The following is a 21,660-nucleotide window of genomic DNA, read 5'->3' as shown; positions in this document are numbered from 1 at the left end:
AACCCATATCCGAAGTGTAGTAGGCGTATAGGGACACCCTATATAAATACTTCAAACGATTTATAAAATGTGTTACATATCGTTATACCTTTTAACGAATTAAATACTATAATTAAAATTTCACATTTAAACTTTACTCAAATTTTACCGCGTTTATGATCACGCACACGCGCTGATTAACCTTCTGTTAAACTTTCCATGCTTTCCACCAATTCATAAAAATTCCATCTTCTGTACCTATTATGCCTTCTAGTCACAAAAAAATAGTTTACGACTGACCCTAAGTAAAAAAAAAAAAAAAACACGAAAAGAATTACTAATACGTAAAGTATTTTGTGGATTTTGTAGAATAAAAATTTATACGAATAAGTAATTTTACAAAACGAATAGAAAGGTAGGTAGGTAAATAAAATCCGCGCTGAAATTTTCGAAGAAATTGGTCTTGGTTGATTCATCTCTACCACCAAATTAGTTCCACTCGGATAGTTCCGATTAAAAAATATTTCTTCAATCCCTTACATCGTTTCCCCCAGTACTCGTATAACATTACAAACACTAATTCAGCCTCAAAAACAGCAAAAAACGGTGACGAAGGTATGTATCTATTCTATTTTAAGCTGAAAAAAAAATTATAAAAAAACAATGCTATCTCAGTTGAATCAAAAAAAGACCGTTTTTTATAAATAACACGATGGTAAAAACGTAACAGAAGTAAATTGTACTTTTAATTAGTTCCAGGGTGATTTATTAAATTAAACTTTTTAATTAAATTTCGAGTAGGAAATGGAATTAATTAATTGGCTCAGTAGCAGTGTCCTTCTTTTGCACTTTCATTTAAATGTTCAATACTTGGTTTATTTGACACGCGAACACGCATACCTACGTATAATGTATGAAATTCTTTTACGCCCCATATCTGGCTAAAGTCATTGAAAACTGTTGACGTTTTACACGTATTCCTTTATTTTTTTTTTGCGCCCAGAATTTCGGGAAGTTTTAAATGAGACAATCTTAATTATCGAGTATAGGTACCTTTAAACTCTACATTTCATTCCAAGAAATTGGAATTTTTTTAAAAGAGGTTCTATAAAAACAAAATAGGTGCACAGCCTAGCTTTCTTGCGAATTCACACTACCAGTTCAAAACCAAAATTTCAACAAATGTGAAGACACACAGTGAAGATTTTACTGTCTTCTGCCGAACTGGGAAAAAATCGAAAAACTTATTGAAAAGAAAAATTGAAAAAGTTCTTGTTTTTCAATCAAAACTACTCGCTTTCCCCAGTCGCATATTTCCATTTTTTATTTTTATTTTTATCGATATTTCTTTCAAATGAAACTAATTTTTGGAATGCTATAATCATCTAAAGTCTCTACGAGTACTGCTCCTATATGAGTATTTAATTCAAGAAGTATCGGAAAATAAACATATTTGATTCCGAGACAGTCATGCTGCTTGTTGAATTGGAGAAGATGCTCACACTTATTATGAAACACCCTGCATAAATGTACACGTACATTGTACAAGTGTGCCTATCGAATAATTTACATGCTGGAGACAACTCAAAAAAGTATGTTGTCGGCGTATGTATGTATAATGTACGTACTACGTACGTATCTACGTGCTGAGCAAAGATTTTATCATATAATCCGCAATACTCGTTTATAAAATTTTACTCGATCATGTTTCACTTGCACATCAAAATCCAACAATACCGAGAACGTAATAGTATATTACTATACAAGAGTCGAACTGGAATTATTACGTATTGAGTGCATGTGATTGCTGAACGAGCGGAGCGAGTGAAGCAAATGCACGAAATACGTAAAATTCCAGTTCGATTCTTGCATTGTTAGATATTTTTCATAATTAATGCAATGAAACAAACCGATTTACGTAAATAATTAGCAAAATATCTGGTTGCTTTTCTCCTTCTCTAGGGAAGGAGAAAAGCACCCAGGGAAGAAAAAATACCGGTTGCTTTTTTCCTTCCCTTGGGTGTTTTTTTCCTCCAATCGTAGCGCGTTAAAACGTAAACAAGTTGGAAAAAAATACATTCAACTCTATTTGTATGTTTTTTTCAATGCTAGTTGGAACTTGATTGTAATTCTAGCGTTTCTCAACATTTATCGGGTGTGTTATACCGACGTTTCATTGCATGTATTATGAAAAAACATATGTATTCATAAAACATGAAAGCACACATAATTCATGATCGGGTTACGGATTAGCGAAGATTAATTGTACATATAAGTAGATATTATTATGCGAACGTGGTGGCAAAAGAGATTTAAAAATTGAAACATTAAAACGTACACAACCATACGAGCGATATGGTCTTGTCATAACATTGGTGAATTTGCGCCACCTCGTCCACAGTCCTTCATTTAACGTGATACATTTTTGTTTGACCGGACTAATTCGACTGATATGAACGCTAATTTTACCTACGGTATGCATTTTACGTATGCACATAAATACATACTACGAGACTACATGACCAAACCCTACATAAACACATTGTCAGGAAAATTTCCCGTATCACGATGTATGAATAAATATCGAAATAGTAACCTTCAACGTATCATTTCGTATTCAAGCGTTGTGAGCACGACAGGTCGGGAGTAAAGCTGAGATTTACAGAATCTGAAAGCTTCGTTTTACTGTGTACATGTACCTACTACCTACTGTGCTGTATAACTATACCTTCTCATACAACAACGCGCAACCGAGAATCTTTAATCGCTGGCAAATCAAAACAAACTGCCAACTTTTCAAGATTTACTACCTGTTTCAAAGGATGCTTACGTGCTATAATATTCAGGTGCAAAAATATCATAACCGAGGTACTCGTACGTTCAATGTTGGTATGTACAAAGAACATTTTATCAACGTAATTGAAAACTCATAAAAATATGCGAGTGCTTTTCTCGTTGAATTTTAAAAAGAAAATACTAGTTTTCTCAGTTTACCTAATTTTATTAAGTTGAAAATTGCGAATATTTCAATTGTTTTCTCCTCCAAAAAATCCTATTAGATACTCACCCTCGCCGATTTACAATAACAACTCATGTATTGATTTCAAAAAGATGGACATATAATCGTCATATCTTTTTCGTCAAGTACTTCGTGACTGAAACGAACGGGGAAAAAAATCACCAAAATTGACACGCTGAATGGAGATGGTGTCTTTTGATGGATTTTAGGGATTAGTGATTCACAAAAAGAGGAAAGTTGGCTGCTTTGAACTTCAAGTAGTGCCTGGCGAGTAAGAAACACTTCAAACTTTAGGACGAGATATGAGGAGGTGGCATCATCCTAGTCAGTTCCACAGTAGAGAAATGGGTTAAAATTCACAGTACAGCATTTTTGACGTGTAGTTGAAAAAACGTCGCACATCGCATATTATTACGCTGTTTCAAAATCTCTCATTTAAATTCCTTTATTTTCAATGTCACCGAAGGAGGGGGGGTTGGGAAATTTAGTCTAGACTCATTCGATTAACAATCTTCCCGACCTTCGGAAAATTTTTAAGACTGGAACAAAGTTAAATCGAAAGATCATGTAAAAACACATCGCCAGTTAAAATTTCAAAGGTTAAAATGAATTTTTCGATAGGTAACCAAATTTGAGCCAAAATTGGGAAAAAATCAAAATTTCACTAAATTTACATAGAAAACTGGGTAGTCGTATTTGCGAGGGTTGGTCGTTTCTCAACTTTTTAAAGATTTTGATGACGCCTAGTAACAAAAATCATAGCTAAACTATCTCAATAATTAATTGGTACAAGGAAAAATTTCAATTTTTTTGCCAACTTGTGACCCCCTTCCCTCCGCGGCAAAGTTAAAAATGCGAAAATTGTTCATTTGTTGTTAAATATTATATTTTTGATATTTTGAGGAGATGATCACAAAATTCTCATATTTTAAAGAGAGAAACTAATATTTTGAGAACTCTTGAACCTGACAAAAATGAACTTTGAACTCTTCTAATAGACTTGAAACGAAGATACGCAAGTACTTGAAACATTAAGAGACCACAAAAACTAAAAAAATCAAAACATTTGAAATATTTTCAAATTATTTTGAAACTTTGTACTCGCTGGCAAAAGGAGGGATGGTCAAACGTTGACCAAAAAATATGAGATTTTTCCCACGTCTCATTGAGGTCGTTTGGGCATGATTTTTTACGAGATGTAATCAAAATTTGAGAAAAATTGAAAAAGTACTCATTCTAACCATATTTTTGAGCTTCTCAATTCAGTGAAAACGGTTTCGAACCATTTTGAGCAGTTCTGTAGCCACCTAATGAAGTTGAAAAGCTAAAATTTTCTTTATATTTGTACTCTAATTTCAAATGGGTGAGTCTATTTTAAAAGTTCCAGATTCTCTAGAATGGTATAAAACCAGTAAAAATCAAGTTGAGCACGAATAAACGCGATTGGTGTTTGTTAGAGACCCACAGAATCGATTGCTCTCCATTTTTTTCAAAATCAGTTGGTTCGCAAACGTTTATAAAAATTTAAAACGCGTAGGTATACAATAAGTATAAATTATACCTACATCATGATTAGGGAACTCCGAATTGCCGCGCACAAATGTCAACTGATTCCATCCAAACTTGTAGGGCATCAAAATTTGGAACCTTCCAAGTTTGAATTTCAAATATAGAGTCATTTTTTTTTTGTTTATATGGTTAGTTTTCAATTATAAAACTGGAAAGTTGTCGTTAAAAAAAAAAAAAATGGTGATTGCAGTAAGTACCTATGGAGAAAAGGTACTTGGAAAGCTGATTTTTTTTTTTTTTTTTTTGAAGTTCAAGTCCCCAAAATCGAGTTAGAGGTGAGTCTTAGTCTCTCAAAATAGGTTTTGATCAATCTCATAAAATTATTGATCAAGCGCAAAATCAGCTCAAAGAAATATGCATCTTTAATTAGGGTGGATCCCCCCCAAAAAAAATCGGAGGATTTTGACCAAATTTGGAGGAGACCTTCATTTTGAATTGAAAGTTACCCAGAAAAATTTTACCCTCGAAGGCATCCTTGGAGAGAGGAAATACGTGTGAACTCTCGAAGACGGAAAAATCTGTTTCTGGGAAAATGAACTTGTTCCAAAACATAAAATATGAGATTCTACGTTGACCTAGGCTACTGCACAGTGCACATGTTCAAGTGCTTGTATGTACAATGTACATACATTCGCATAGGATTTGGATGATTAATTGACTATACGAGTATGTCACGTGATCAACAGATAAAGGCGACGTATTAAAAGATTTCGACTTATTTGACGTACAACTTTAAAATAGGGCGTTCAATTTCCCAGAATAAACGGCTATACATTTTATGCGTAAAATATAAACAAAAGTATAACTTTAAAAAGTTTAATTAATTTATGTTGAAACGAGCACTTTGAAAATTGAACGCCTTCAAGATGCATGATAGATGATTTGTCGACATGGTTAGTGGTATTTGAAGTTGAACTAGTCGTTTTGAAGGAGTTATAAAGTTACAGCGAGCGGTGTCTTATCAAGTTGAGCTTTTAACTTTGAATGAGTATGCGTTTACGTTGTTGAAATAGATCTTCTTGGCTTTTTGCGGTGTAAGTATATTTATTTGTCTACAGCGTATATATAAGTTGGATACACATAGAAGAAGAAGGAAATTATTACTGTCGTTGTTTACCGCGAGTTATAATGTTCCGCCAAGTACGGATGCTGCGCTGGTGATTCCGAAAGTTGAATTTCGACTGGAGTCGAGCTCGAGGTTGTGTTTCTTTTATTATACTTACTCGAGTTCGTTCGTATATATACAACGATGCCAATATGTGTGGCTAATATTTCGGAAGAAAAATCCGTCGTTGTCGATATTTATTATTCACCGGAACGGTAACGGTACCGCGCAGCCCGTACGGTTAAAATATATAATCAGTGAAATACTGCTTTAGTTTAGTTTCAATTTTACGTTGCATTACCATCATTAGAAAATTTACGTTAGCTTTAGGTTTTTCTGTGTTTAAGTGTAGTCGAACGGATAGGAAAGTTGGCCAGTAAATCACTAGATATTACACGTGAAAGCTACCAATAAAAAAAATTATTTTCGTAATTCTTTTTAAGCTCTGTGCTGCGGTATATACGAAGACGATGAAGGAAAGGTGGGCATAGGCACAGGGGAATGGTGGGGGAGGGGGAGAGGTAATGTGCGCGAAGCGTACGATGCGATTCAATGTACGCGCGCCAACTTTTATCAACACGTCGTCGTCGTAGACTTTTACGAAGCGACTTGCGAGAGAATTTTCTGATTCAAGACCTTTTGACTTATAATAATAATAATTATTCCGCCATAACTCGACTAAAATTTATTCGGTATACCGAAAAGTTTCCAGAATAATTTCAAAACTTTGCAATTACGCATTCTCTCTTTTCGTGCACTGTGATACGTTCTTGTAGGATTTTCTTTTGTTGAGCAACTTTTAAGGGAAAGATGTTCATTTATTCGTCCTTATATTTCTGCTGTAAACCGCTTTCCTCCTCGTACCATCGTCGTCGTTACGTCTATATTAAAGAGAGTTGAAGTTAGTTTTGGGCTCTAATGAAATAAAGTTACAGAAAACCTTGTCTTTTCTTTCTTCCCTTTAGCCCTCCTAGTGTATAGGATGGCTCGGTTACGTCGTTAATAATGTATTTAGTTGACAAAAGAAAGGCCGAGTGTTTTTTTCGCGGTTTTTTATACATAATTTTTTTTTTTGTTACCGGTTTTAAAGGGGGAAAAAAAGAAGAAAAGTTTCGTCAGTTAATAATTTTGCATTTTCATCGAAAACTTGCCGAGATGGTTTCGTTGTACTATTTAATGCGGTTGTAGTATTAAATTTGTAATAGACTTGTCAACACAATCGACGCTCGTATTTTTGATTTCTCTGGCGTTTTATGCTAAAAAGAATATAAATTTTAGGGTAGCCCGATGTTGCAACATGCAACTTGAAACCAATACTTAACGTAAGTACATTAAACAACAAGTGATGCGATGGCGCGTGTTTCTACACTTTTTTCCTTTTTGTTTTTACAGCAAGTTATCTCAAAGTTACTGTATTTTATGATGTAATGTTTTTCGATCCTACAGCTTCAAGTTTTTACTGTGCAGTGTACATGTAGATTCGTAACTAATCGGTGCAATAGAATTTCAATAATCAGATTTTGGATGGACTGGATGGAATGAAGGAACAGAGAGGGGTGGAAAGAAAAATTGATAGGATTGCTGAAGAAGTACCATACAATACCTACTCGTACATGGGCCGAACTGGCAGAAAAAATGATGAGTTATCAGTCAAGTACCCTTGAAATAGATTTTTGAGCAATGACTAGAAAAATAGTGATCCTGGAGCAAAAGTATCTGGGATTCAATCACAGGGGAAGTATCCCAACAGACAAAACAATTTTGAACCAAATAAAGCTGGATCGAAAGAACTTGCAAAAACATGTACATATTTAAACAAATGAAATTTCAGCCAAAAAGTTGTCGCATGCTGAACTCATATTTTTCAAAATGGCGACTGCACTGAGCACATTTCATCTAAACATCGATTAATCAGTGTGCAATTTGGAAGAATTTTCATTTCAAAATCAAAATTTATATGATGAGGGGAGATATTTGGAAATAAGCCTACATTTTGTGTACGACGAACTTGTTTTTCTCGTTTCATAAATCTGGTCATTTCAAAATTCAAAATTCAGCGAATGTTTTAGTCAACAAAATGCAAACCTAGCCAATTAACGAAATTGCATCATTACTCATTTACTCATTTTTGGTTGAATTTTTAGTACCTATGCTTTTGTACGAATATAAGGAAAAAACACCAAAACTGCACTCTAAACACTATTATAACAACGATTTGTATTACACAATATTTATCGACTAAATAAATAAATTGAAATTTCGCCGTTTTCGAATTAATATTTCGCGATGCCTAGATACAAAATTTTAACCGGCTATATCGAATCATCACAGCGTAAAAATATTGATTGCAAAGCTTGGGAAAATCCATCGGTATAACCAGAAAACAATATTCTGTAACCGTGAAATATTTCATTTAAAGCGTATTTCAATTGGCAACACGAAGTCGAAATTCGAAAACAAATATAGTATCCGTTTTAATTTATGCAGGCTGAAAATTTTCATGTCTGTGTGATCGCGCCGGAGCTATAGAATTGTTGTAGATAGGCTACGCGTATTTTTAGTTTAAAAATGAAATTTTGAATCACACAGTCGCGTCGCTCGTTTGTAATGAACAGTTTTTCCTTCAGCTATACCCTTACCTAGTAGCTACCTATACCTACCTATGACCTAAGTACCTACCTACGTTTCAGCGAGTAATTTCCTATCTACCTACAGGATGGGTTTTTTACGTTCAGCGAGGAAAAGATGAAGAACGCAAAACCCGCTAATAATTTCTCTAAAATGCCAACCAGACGTACTGTTCGAAATTTTTCGGCTGATATTTTCCAAATTGCCTGATAATTCCGTTTTCTGCTTCGTCTTATATAGCCAAAAATATATATAACACCGGAGAAATTTATGTTAGTCATAAAATGCGTAGCTCAGTGTCACATTCGTCATAAATTCTACATTTTCACTCTTTTTTCTCAGACAAATCACGTTGGTTTTCCTAAAGCTATGAAATTTTCATGAACGATAAAAGTAGTACGCGAAATTCACGCTGCGGCGAGGTGTTTTTATAATGTGAAACGCCAGATGAGTGAGAAAAGGACAACTTGGAAAAGGAGGTAATAAAAACGTAGGCAAAAAGGAGAATTCGCGAAAGTATAATAAACATGTGAGTCTGTTAAATCTTTTTTTTCGCTTTTTTTTTTCTTCTATTTTTCTTCTCTTATTTTCCTGAAACCAAAAACTTACCCAATCAGTAGTGTACGTGTGTATGTATAACGAAACAAAAAGAAAGAAATATCAACCAACGACATGTGCAACTTATGCTCATAAAACTGAGTATTCGATACACCAGGTGTTAAATGTTTTAACCGCGTAGATATGTTTTTGGTTACCCATTGAAATGTTAATATTGACATTATACGATATTCTTGCTCGTTTTTTCACCTCTTTTTGAAAATCTATGAAAATAAATGCTCTCGTAACCCAATATTCAAACAAAATAATGAATCTAGTGTACCTTTTTGCGATTCTTAGTACCGAAATGAGTTGTTGGAAAAATAAATTCCATGTAGTTTTGCATGTTTGTTGGAATTTTTCCACAATCATTGTCGTTTATCATCGAAGTAAAATTTATTACTCGAAATGATGACAGAATGGAGACATTTTCTAAGCTACGGGTTGGATTCTCTTCGGGATAAAATTGCCATATGTAGTGAAAGAAACGTATTCTAATGAGAAATACGCGTCAATCAGATGTCGTTCTCGAGCAACATCAAGCTACCAAAAAAAAAAAGGCAAAAAAAATTGGAAATTTACAGCCAACAGAAAGAAAACCTCGTTCTCAAAAAAGTATTCGAAAAGTTTCGCGTGCAAATTTCAATAAAAAAAATGACTATTTCAAAAAATTTTCAACAGTATTTTACATCTTCCGCAAAATTAAACGATTAAGCATGGTACATAAATCGGACGAATTTTATTCCCCATGTAATTTCAGTTCAACGACGCACGACCTTCGTTAGGAATAAAATTTATAATGTTTTTAAGATGAGAAAAAAACATTTAAAACGACGAATCATCGATTACGTATGTAGAAAAAAAGTACTTCTGCACACATAAAGCAGTAAAATGGTGTTGCTCTCGCGTTAATTTATCGCACAGTATATAGCAGAAAACCCTACTCCTTGCGTTGAGGCGATAGCATGCGCTAGAGAGACCCCTGTAAACATAACGCAACGCGCGAGCAACAATCATTGTAACAATTAATTCAATTAAAATTACTCGAGCTAGAAAAATACATTAAATGGTACACGTTTTGTAAATGTGTTTTACAATTACGCTAATAAATTATTCCCATATCATATACTAGGCTGAAATTTGTTGCCTATATCCCTGCTCTATAATGAGGTTTAATTAAATGCAAACACCATCTCTATGGTTGAAATACTGTGTGTATAAAGTAAGGGAAATTTATTAGCCTATGATTGCGGTTCCAACTAAACATACAAATTGCTCGTCTTATTATTACACGAGTGTATGAAAGTAATATAGGCTTTTCCTTAGCTCATATCTACCAGGTGTGCTGACCGCAGTTCGCCACTTTCTATTTGATAATGCTGCAGTGTAAATAACACTCGTGTTAGTTGGTTTGTCTATGATGAGATTTGAAGGGGTTAAGATATCCAATCATACATACTCGTACCCTGTGATTAAATTATGTAGTCGTGTCGCGGATGGATGAAACGTAGTTTAAACTGTTTGCAATGAGGCCTCTATTTGCCTCCGATTATGTACTTGTGCATTTGAGCTTGAATCCATAAAATTCGAGAAGTTGACTGCATTTCTCAGAAATTGGTGATCGTGGTGGTTGTAGTTATGTCAATTTTGGATTCCATGTAAGCTAAATTTCCTCGAATCCATTAACCCCAATACTAAAATTTCGCTTGCCGAACACCCGAAAAATATTTTCCCGAATAGATGTACCCGAACATTATTTCTCGAATGACAAATGTTCGACAAAATATGTAGCTAAGAATTTTTATTACAAAAAATATTTGAAAATTTTCATTATATTCAAGATAAATTGATATGGACGCCACAGAAAAAGAAACTCATTAGATATAAGTTCATTTGATTAAGGGTCGTATTCAATATTCATAAATGTTACTAAGGGATCACTTGTCTAAGTGGTGAATTTTAATTCAATTTTTCTCGTAAACGAATAAAAAGTTCATATTTTAAAAATGATAAATCGATATTTCAGAATCCAATCTCTCAATTTATTGATAATTTTTTTTTCAAAAATTCAATCACCCCTGGAAAAAATGCTTTAAAATTCATCGCTTAGCCAAGTGATCCCTAAGTAACGTCTATGAATACGTCCCGCGCCCTAAGTACATAAATAAAAAGAATCCTCCAATCACACCATTTGAATGTGATGATACTCTCGTGAGAAGGGAACGAGGAGAAGGACTAAAAAAAAATCATTGGAGGCTCTAAAATGGCCCAAAACCGCCAGTTGAAATTTTCTTTGAAACAGTTTTTTCACATTTTTAAAATTACAAATTTAATTTGCTAAAAACTCAAAAATGAACTTTTGCACCTGAAATGTTGATTAGGAGAGTTTTAGGATGTGCTCTTTCGATGTATAGCTGAGTAAAAAGAATTTCATCAATTTTCCATCAGCTAAATTAAAAATTCGGGATCATAAAACAGCACAAAAGTCATTCGGAAAAATTGATTCGTATTTTAGTAGTCGGGCAAAAACATATTCGGAGAAATAAATACTACATTTTAAAGCAAATTAAACAAATAATTATGGATTGTTGAAACCACTTTTTCAGTTTTGAAGCAACGAGTATTTATTTTTCTACAAGTATCTGGGATGATGTCTCAATATAAATACTTTGACTATACCGTTTAGCCTTTTGTAAAAATTTCCAAAAAGTTTTATTTCATGCCAAAATTTGCTGAAAATTGTTTGCCAAAAACTGCAATAAATTCTTGTTTTTCACCAAAAAATTGCCAAAAGGTCTCAATTCAGTTGACAAAAATTTCGAAAAAAATTTCTTTTGGCCCATCATACAATATCTGAACACTCTATGTAGGTTGTTGAATGCAGTTCTAGCCATGCATATTTGTGATTTTATTTCTTTAAGATTTCTTCCATTGTTGTTTATTAGAGCTCCTCAATACAGTAATTCATTCACAGTTTCTATTTCTGGTGATCTGATCTTGATTGTCACAGTTTTATCATCATTCTTTGTGAACTTCAAACCATTTGTTTTGCCTACATTTATTTTCATTCCTATTTCAGTCCAACGTTGTTTATTCAATCTATTATTTTATGCATCTACACGTTCTGTCTTGATAATTATTACTTCGTCTTCTGAGTAACTTATCTCATTTATTTTTTGCGTCAATTTTTCAGCCCCATATTTTCAATCCTCGCTGTTTTCATGATCTCGTCTGTGTATTTATGTTGAAAAGTCTTGGTGAGAGGGGGCATCCTTTCCTCACTCTCCTCTTTATACTTCACTTATTTTCCAAATTCCGATCCAATCATTATAATGTATTTGCGCTTTGATTCCAGAACAAGTTCTTAGTTACGTATTTGCAGGTCTTTGTCATCATCAACTTTGTATTTCAATGAGAATTTTCAACACTTACTTTGAGTTGGAAACCGTTGAAAAATGAATCTGAAAACAATACTTTTTTCAAACATAGCCAATTAGGTGAGAAAAACTAAGGAAATGTCAAAATAGAGGAGGACAGCAGAGAGGGGAGAAAAGCGAGTCAGTTCTTTCCAATCTTCTCATGATTGCTGATTTGCTGCATACATAATTTTGATTTTTGGATGTGCCTTCTAACTCTATGTTGCAAAAAAAGAAATGACCTGTCGACCTGTCTTTTGCTTTCAATGCATTGAGACAAGTAAAATTTGTAGGTACGAATGTGTCTATGCAACCTGTTGCACAATGCACGTTGCACAACCTCTGTGATTCGAAATAGTTTTGGACAAATTCTAGTTTTGCGTAGGTACTAAAGATGATCCGAGCTTTTGAAATTTCACTCTGAAAAAAAAAAATGACTCTACAAAGTTCCTGAAAAGTGTCTTGAGAGTTGACTAGGTAGGTATAAATGACTAAACCCCTTGAAATTACAAAGTTTGCTGTCATATTTGCTATGCGGTATTCTACAGTAGGTAGGTAGATATAGCTGGGTGCCTACATTTCAAGTTAGGGCATCACCGTCAAACGAGAAAGGCGATGAACTGCCATCGCAACCCTCGATTTGGTAGTATATGTACCTATAATCTATGGAACTTTCTAATGTTATACTTACTATCCGCAAAGAAAGTTTTTTCGTTCAAAAATCAAATTAGCCGAGAACATTATAGCTTCGGTGGAAGTTCATTATGTTAATTATAACGATTAGAAGTGCACCAGTAATGGTAAACTTTAAAGCAATACTCTCTATACTTATATACCTAATTAAGCCTTCGAACTACAATGGATGTTTTCAAGTGTAACATCAAACATCTTCTCAATTTGATTATAAAAACTTTCGCCACAATAGGTGAAACACCAACGTAAACAAAGACTACGTACAGCGAAACTCGTTTAACTTCCATTTTAACTTAAAACGCAACTACGACTTATACTTTCGGTCATTAATGTATATTGCGACCAATTTTACGAGATTGAACAGAAATTCCAACTCGAAACTTTTAACAACTCTGAAAGGCGCAATCTTCTACCACAAATATTAAACGAAGCTCTTATGAGGTTATTAATACTAGTTCTGTCGTTCGTGATTTATAAAACACAAGTGCTTAGTAGCGGCGACCAGCATTTTCATCGCTACGAAAGTAAAAAAAATGCTTCGAAATTTTCTCAAATTACGAAAAACAATTAATTCGTTATTAATCGAGTTGCAAACGAACGATATGTCGTGAATGTATCGTCGTTGGTTTCGCATCATCATCAACATCGTTGAAGCTCAAGTAGAAATTTTTGTCGCATTTTCCATACCTACCGTACTACGATATTTGTATGCGCTGAAATTTACCGCTATAACTATGTAAACTTTCGCGTCTCTTTTAATTTTATATTAAGTCAGTTTCACATGATTTATGTGCTATGACACGTGAAGCAATGAGAAATGGATGAAATGACCGAAACATATTAAACATTAAATCCCAAGGTGTTTTCCACACGTTACCATTTATTTTTAATATAAGTACATTTGGAAAAGCTGAAGTATACAGGGTGTCCTATCAGACAGAAATCTCCTTTTACTAGTAATACAGACAAATTCCGCTCGAATATGTTTAGTTTGAAAATCAAAGGGCTATGTATAATGTTTCCTTGAAATCGTTTCGTTTTTTGGGATGGAACATCCGGTACGATATTTAATTTAGACAATATTATTAAATGTTCATTGTTTTAAAGGTCATCGATATTTTTGAATTTGAAATAACATACCTAATGAAAATAAAAGCCTCTGAAGCGGTATTTTTTTCCTTCAAGTTTAAAATTCATTTTTTCGAAATGGTAAAAAATGGAGGGAAGAAAGGCTGTATTAATTATACGTACTTATTATAATTCTCTATTATACCGTGTTTGGTTTCATTTTTTCTTTTTCGCTTTTACAAAGATCGAATAATATCGCGAAGTTTAAAAAGCCTTATTAACGTTTCCATTAAGATTTTATGAAATTCAGATTTTAGTGGAGAGTTTAATATTCTACAATATATTCAAGCTGAGTTCTAAGCTTTATTGATTGCCGTTGGCGTAACTTCAGTAAAACGAACGTTCTGTAAAGAAAATAACGCGTAAAAATAAGTCTAATTGGTATTAATTTTGTCGAGTATTAATACCTATCTATACTATGATGACATTTTAGGTTATATCAAGTTCGCAATTTGATTCGCGAATATAAAATTTATTTCACAAACGAGTGAACTTGACAATTAAAAATATGGTAATCAGGTAATTCATTTTACATCATTTTGTACCAATTTTTTTTTGTTTGCTCGTTTGTCGTTTGGATGAATGGAAAACGCATCATTCAGAATACCTAAGTCTACGTAATCTGGAAAAGTAACGTCAACCGTAGAAGCATGTACATTTTTTTCTTCATTTATCAAAATAGTTTCGTTAAAATGTGTCACAGAGAAGGATGATTTATTAAAAATTTTTCCCCCGTGTTGGTGTAATGAGAGTCATTAAGAGAATGTGAATCTATTTAGTTGTCTTACGTATTATTTACTCGTATCTTTGAGGTGTTACATGTTGTGTGGTACAGAGAAGGTTACCTATAGTACCTATTTAATGAAAAATAGAATTCCATCGTAGGAATTTAATTGTGCAAAATGAAATAATTTTTCGAAGGTTCCTATATCGAGATAGATATTTATCAAAAAGGGATAAAATTGAAACCGATGTCCAAAAATCGAATTTTACGGTTTAGCTTACACGCACCTTGTATATAGGACATAAATCTTTTTCAATTCTTAGACGGATAAATCTTATTATTTAACATCTTTCGAAAGAAATTGTTTTCGAGTACACGAATGCAATTTATTTCTCTTCCGATCTGATCGAAGTTCTCGTAATTTTACGACTAAATTCCTGAAAATACATGGCGGTTGTTTTGAAGTGCTTTCACGATTCCATTTTTTTATTTTATGGGTAGGTATTTAGGTTTATCACACTTGTGTTTTTGTAACATTATATTATGAGTATTTATTTAAAACGAATCGTAGTATAGTCTCGTGAAGAAATTTCTCGTGATGTAAAAGTTGAAAGCAACTTTTAATGATGGAATCGTTATCTTGGGCATATTATTTTTATAAAAAAATCAACCGGGGTTCCATTGTCAGTACCCCTGTTATACAGAGGATCCATACCCTTTTCAAAAAACTTCGCTAGGTATCTCTTTACTTATGGCCTCCATTGAAATGTCAATTCTGCGAACATTCTTAGCTATTAGGAAAATTTTCGTTTGAGCTTCCCTTTAACACCTCTAATTTCAAAAATTAGGTAGGTATTAGTTCGTCAGCGTAATCCATAACTTTTGATTCCATTTGTGATTTTTTTCCCTTTGAAAATTAAAAGATCCGTTCTGATCAATTTCTCCATTTTCTATGTGGGAATTGAACTTATAAATGTACTTCACTTTTTTTTGGCTCATACGAGTATTGCTGCAATCCTTTTCAAAATTTAATCTCTCTTATGAAATTTTTCAAACCTCATGAGTTCATTATCTCTGGATGTAAATTATTTATAGTTCATAGCAAGTTAGTTATGATTCTTTCCTTCCACAGCAAAAAATCACCATTTTCAATAGCACTATATTAATTTAGATACACTTAGTTTTATTATGAATTAGGTAATATCTAAATAAGAGAGAAAGAGCTATGGCTTATAGGTATGGTGTTTTTTTTTCATTTTCATATGAAAGTTGGTATCTTACATACAGTAGGTACATACAGCTCAATGGTTGTTGAATCGTCACTGTACATATATTCCGATTATATTTCACGAATAATATTTTATTTTATTTTATTTTTTATCAACATTTTGAATTATGTTTATGTACATCAAGATTACTTTTTCGTCTAGAACTGAATTCTCGGTAAAGTTGTCGAGATGACGGTATAAAGGTCGATTTTCATTCCTCATAACATATATTCTCCAATGCACGAATCATTTGCCCGAAGCACGTGTTTTTCCGGTAGAGTTTCTACTATTGAATTGAAAAAATTTATTGTATAGCAAATTGAAATGGTTGTCGCTCTCCACTCGTTCGCCAACCAGTCTGGCTACAGTCTGAACCGTTGCAAAAGCACCGAATAATTATCCAAGTGAAATGAGGAAACGTTAATGGGTAAATATTGAGACATCAAAGTGATCATGAAAATTTTTCCACTTCAATGGCATTCGTGTTTGCGGAAAACACTCCTTTGTCGTGTAATGTAATTGAAAGAAAGCTCGAATGTTTCATTCATGACTTTCATGTGGGCAATAAAATGCCCTGCGGTGGTTTTCTTCTTCCAAGTTTCGCATTTGATGGTTTTCATCAGCAGTTTTAAGTGGGAGATTCGAAAATTCTATGCTGTAATCGCGTATTGTCGGATCGCTTTTAATTTATGTGTGTTGTTGCGTCGATTATACAGGGTGTCCCGTCAGAGATTTGAACAGATGAAAAAAGTGAAGGGGGGTTGCATGAGTTCGAATATCTATTCATTTATTTTTGAATTTATTCGCTTGTGGTCTTATCAATCGCTCACTTTTCCCAAAATGGAGTGACTGGTAGAAGAATGAAGAGTTGCCCTCATCAAACTTAAAACCTTGGTTTTGATGTTACTACATAGATTATTCGATGAGAAGCCTTATTTAAAACAGTCTGTACAGACACTGCCCGATTTCTGTACACCTTGGATTATATCTCCTCTGGAATTGCCCAAGATTCCATTATACTACTGTAGAACACGAGTAAAGCAACGAATAATCGATATAATATAATACAAGCCCATTAAAATCTTTCAAAATTACCTACCCGCAGTAGGTACAGTCTGCTTTTCCGAGCGAAAATTAAGTTCAAAAAGTAGAGTAGATAATTAGTATTCAAAAATGAGGAAAAAAAACAAGTGAAATTAACATATAAACGTAGTTTAACGTTCAGGTGACACGGCTAATTACAAAGGAAGCACTGGTACGAAATAGGTTGGGAAAAAAACGGCAAACGCGTTATGGTAAAGGTTTCCAGCGGTGGAATTAGGAATAACACCAGGCACGAAAATTGAAATAGGAAAATCGTCAAGTTTTATGCCTTTTAATTATTTTACTTAAAGCGCTTCCCATCAACTTGTCGTCGGTATAAATGGAAACTGTATTTGGTAAATCACTTGGAAAAACAATTTGCAAATCGTTCTATTCCAATAAACCTCTTGGCATTGTAATTAAAACATACGTGTATACGCGTTCACGGTTATATTTGACTGATGAAATGCGTTCAAATATTACACAGCTTCGAATGTTTATCGTCAAAACGAGGCCTTCGTTTCGATGTGCGACTGTTTTGCTCGCATATGAAAAGCATAAGCTCGTTTAAAAATGTTACTCGAGTAATTTATGGCACCAAAATGGATAATTTGCAACAAAAGAGTTTGTCACAGCGCTCGACGACATTTCATTTTGAGAACTTTCAACGTTTTGATTCGGCTGATTTTGTTTTTTCCCGCGCCACGCCATTCATAACGCACAAAAACACGCTGCTAAAATATGCACAACAAGCCATTCGGTGACGAGAACTTAATTTTTAACTTCTCAACTTTCCAGCGCGTCGACAACTTTTACTATTCAAAATATGACGACATGATTGAATCAACTTCCGAAAGAAGCGTCCTCGTTTTCAAAATACACCACGTACAAACAATCAACCATTTAGCGACCTTTTTTCAGCATCATGGTTCAACTTTGAATAGTGCTAAATTCTATAACAATGCAATTAACTGCGATCCCTTCGCTGTTTCTTTTCTCTCTCTCTCATTTCGCCTACTTCAATCGAAATTTTATTATAATACAGAGTTCAATTTCTATACTTAGATTCTATAACTTAGTGTAACGTAATTGTGATGGGAAGAAACTGCGCAAATGATTATAGTAACTGAAAAATATATACAATGCATTGTAAGCACCGACACGAAAAAAAAGGCTAAGCTAGAAAAAAAAAGAAAACCTATAAATGGTTCTAATGCATAAATAGCAAAACGTACACTACAGTCTGCGTTTAAATCACCAAATGCGGTAATAAAAAAAAAAAAATCGGACGTATTTGGTGAAATACATCAGTGAATTACCAGTGCGAGTTCATGGGCCGTTTTTTTTTTTTTTTTTTTTTTTTACAAGTCGATAGTCATTCTGAAGGTTTTGTATGTTGGGTTAAATGCAAAACTTCGCCAAAGGACGAGTTCGAATCTATTCAATTGGAAGTAATACCATTCGTACTCATAAATTTAGTCTGGCCATAGTGAAATTCCACAACGACAAAATAGTATGGGGAAAAAGTGATTTTCATTTTATACGTTTCATATAATCCTCTTTTTATACATATACGCGATTCATATTCGCATCCTTGATTTTGAAGTGTTTTCATTTCATACCTATATAGACAAAAATCGATTCGTTTGATAACAAGTTTTTTTATTCGTAAAAAAAAAATAGATAATAAGGCCGAAATGTACAGAAGGATGATAGTAACTTTTAAGAATTTAAACGAACCAAAATTTCAAACGATAGGTAAATTTTACGCTTGTATTCATCTATATTCTATGTGTGTATTATACACTATACAGGGTGTCCCAGAAAGTATCTCCTGCGATGTAGGTACTTCAGATTTGGATGTCAACAAGCACGAAAAACATAACATAGAGCTTTTCATGGGTTTTAAAGGACTAACAAATTTGAAAATTTTCTGAAAAATCATTTTTTAACACTACTCTAGAAAATTATTCAAAAACGATTAAAGAAGTTATAAAAGTAAAATACAGGCAATTTTGAGAAATACATCTTTGAAAAATGTTCCAAACATGGAAAAATCATTCAAAAATTGAAATGGCGATTCGTCACATCAGTCATCTATATTTTTTATTCGTGATTTTTTGTAAAAGAAATTCGAGAAATGTTTCTAAAAGAAGTGTTCAAAAATTGAAATATTCATCTTTGCTTGAAAAAATTAAGAACTCTTGAATATATCAATTTTGTTCTGGTTTTGCTGAAGTACCTATAGCGGTTGAAAGTTGTCTCTGAAAAATTCAGGTACGAGGGATAGTCGGAAAGTACGTTTCACATGGCTGGAAAAGTATGAACGCGTGGACATTTTTTGACCAAAATTGGAGGAAATATTGTTTCAACATTCAACCAGATCTGACAAAATTTATTCTGCATTTGGGTGCATTGTTTGTATTTTACAGCGTGATTAGTAGAGTGCTGATAAAAAACATCTGTCCAAAAATTATATTTTTGAAAAAATTAATTTTCCAAGCTAAAAAAAGAAAAATTCATTGGAAAATTGACTGAGAACCACTCAAGACATAACATAGTAACATTATTTTGGTTCAATCAAAATCCAAATGAAGTAGATTGTTCAGTGATAATCTGATAATCTGCTGAATGTCGGCATTGTCGAAAGTCACTCAGCACCAGAAATTTTGCAACCATCACATGAACAATTTACAGCGCCAAATAACGTCCCAACTTGAAAAAACATTAGTATGATACCTTTTGAGTAATTCTTGATGAATTTTACTCATAATCATAATTATTACAACTGAAAAAAATTTTTTTTTGCTAAATACTACATTTGGACGGATGTTTTTCATCAGCACTCTACTAATCACGCTGTAAAATACGAACAATGCACCCAAATGCAGAATAAATTTTGTCAGATCTGGTTGAATGTTAAAACTATATTTCCTCCAATTTTGGTCAAAAAATGTCCACGCGATCATACTTTTCCAGCCATGTGAAACTTACTTTCCGACTATCCCTCGTATGTACGGCACAAACTGTGTGATCTAATCACGATTTGTGAACGTTAGACCTTTTTCAGGGCGAACGATAGTCGAAAAGGGCCCACAGCAAATGAAAGGACACTCTGGGAAATTAAGACCCCTGAGACAATTTCCCCTTCATCAAAAAAAAAAAAACATGACTTTTCAAATTGCGACTCTTGTATTTTGGGAATTTGTGATTTAAAAAATATGACTCTTTGCATAAACGCTTTTCAATTAAAGTCATATTATAAGTATTAAAGTTTTCTCAAATTGCAAGTACACAATATTTTACTTATGGTACTCGAAATATACTCTTAAACCAGAAAAAAAAGGTTGAACCGAACTAGATCTTGTGCTTTTTTCATGGACTAGCTCTGATGATTGATGAAGGTCTCTCAGCGTGTAAAGGGTTGCCATTGCTAACTTGAACTTGCACAGATTCCTATTCAAGCACTCACGTGCTTTTGAAAAAATGATTCGGTAGTTTCGAAAATCATTTTATCTGTATTTTTACGAGTTCTTATCAATGTTGAAGATTTTTATAAAGATTGGAGTGGTCTGATGTGTTTTAAATTTTAACAGTAATGTAATTGTGTGCTCGATATACAACTACGACAAGGAAAAATTTTGCTCGTGTGACTGATATGAGAAGAAAAATGGAATTCATTTTCGTCTAATATTTATATTCCATAGTTGTGAAAAAGGTACGTTACGTATACGTAGATATACATTTGTACGAGATGCGATATGTAAAAGGAACCTTACCTACATCTTGTATCCATACGTACCTCAAAACATTGGAAAAATCATTTCTTCACGAATTGTGATTGTTTTATTAGATTGAGAACAGAAAAATAAGAAGAGAACATACAAACTCAGACACGATTTCCTTTTTCAAGAAAATAAATCGAGATTTTCGATGCTGTACTAAATTTTAGTGAATCGCTTTTAGCGTTTACTTTCGTATTTTTCAAATGTTTTTCAATATCTTGATGAAGCTAAATTTTGTTATTTCTAGTTTAGTGTTATGTCATGACACGACACACAACGCAGAATAAATACTTTTTTTTATTGAGTAAATATTATTTTGAAACTGTATAGATAGGTACCTACCCACCTACTTTATTTTATTAGCGTTGAATACCATTAAAGACACACATGTCATACGTACAATTTGTTGTTGAAAATCCTTGTTTTAGTTCGACCAGGAAATCACTGAGGTGAGTAAGTAGAGGAAGAGGTATACAACTGTCATTCTAATAACAAGCATTTCGACTTGTAAAAGGCAAACTACATAAAGCTTTAATAGTCGGGAAATTTGGAAAGTTTATTGTTGGAGTTAATTTTGACTTTACTCAGGCTACTAATTTTGACAGTTGTTGTTTAAATTTTCAGATTTCTTCCTCTTTGTGTACATTTTTTTTCTTCTGTTCAAGT

General features: G+C 33.4%; 1 protein-coding gene across 1 annotated transcript in view; it reads left to right on the top strand.

The window, feature by feature from the left end:
• LOC135841613 (neuroligin-4, Y-linked-like) overlaps positions 1–21,660 on the top strand; it is a 233,732-nt gene that overhangs the window by 31,928 nt on the left and 180,144 nt on the right. The window lies entirely within an intron of this gene.

The sequence above is a fragment of the Planococcus citri genome, chromosome 3 (genome assembly GCF_950023065.1).
Source record: "Planococcus citri chromosome 3, ihPlaCitr1.1, whole genome shotgun sequence".
NCBI classification, from domain to species: Eukaryota; Metazoa; Arthropoda; class Insecta; order Hemiptera; family Pseudococcidae; genus Planococcus; species Planococcus citri.
The sequence above is the reverse complement of the archived record's forward strand: the minus strand, read 5'-3'. Positions and strand labels throughout refer to the sequence as shown.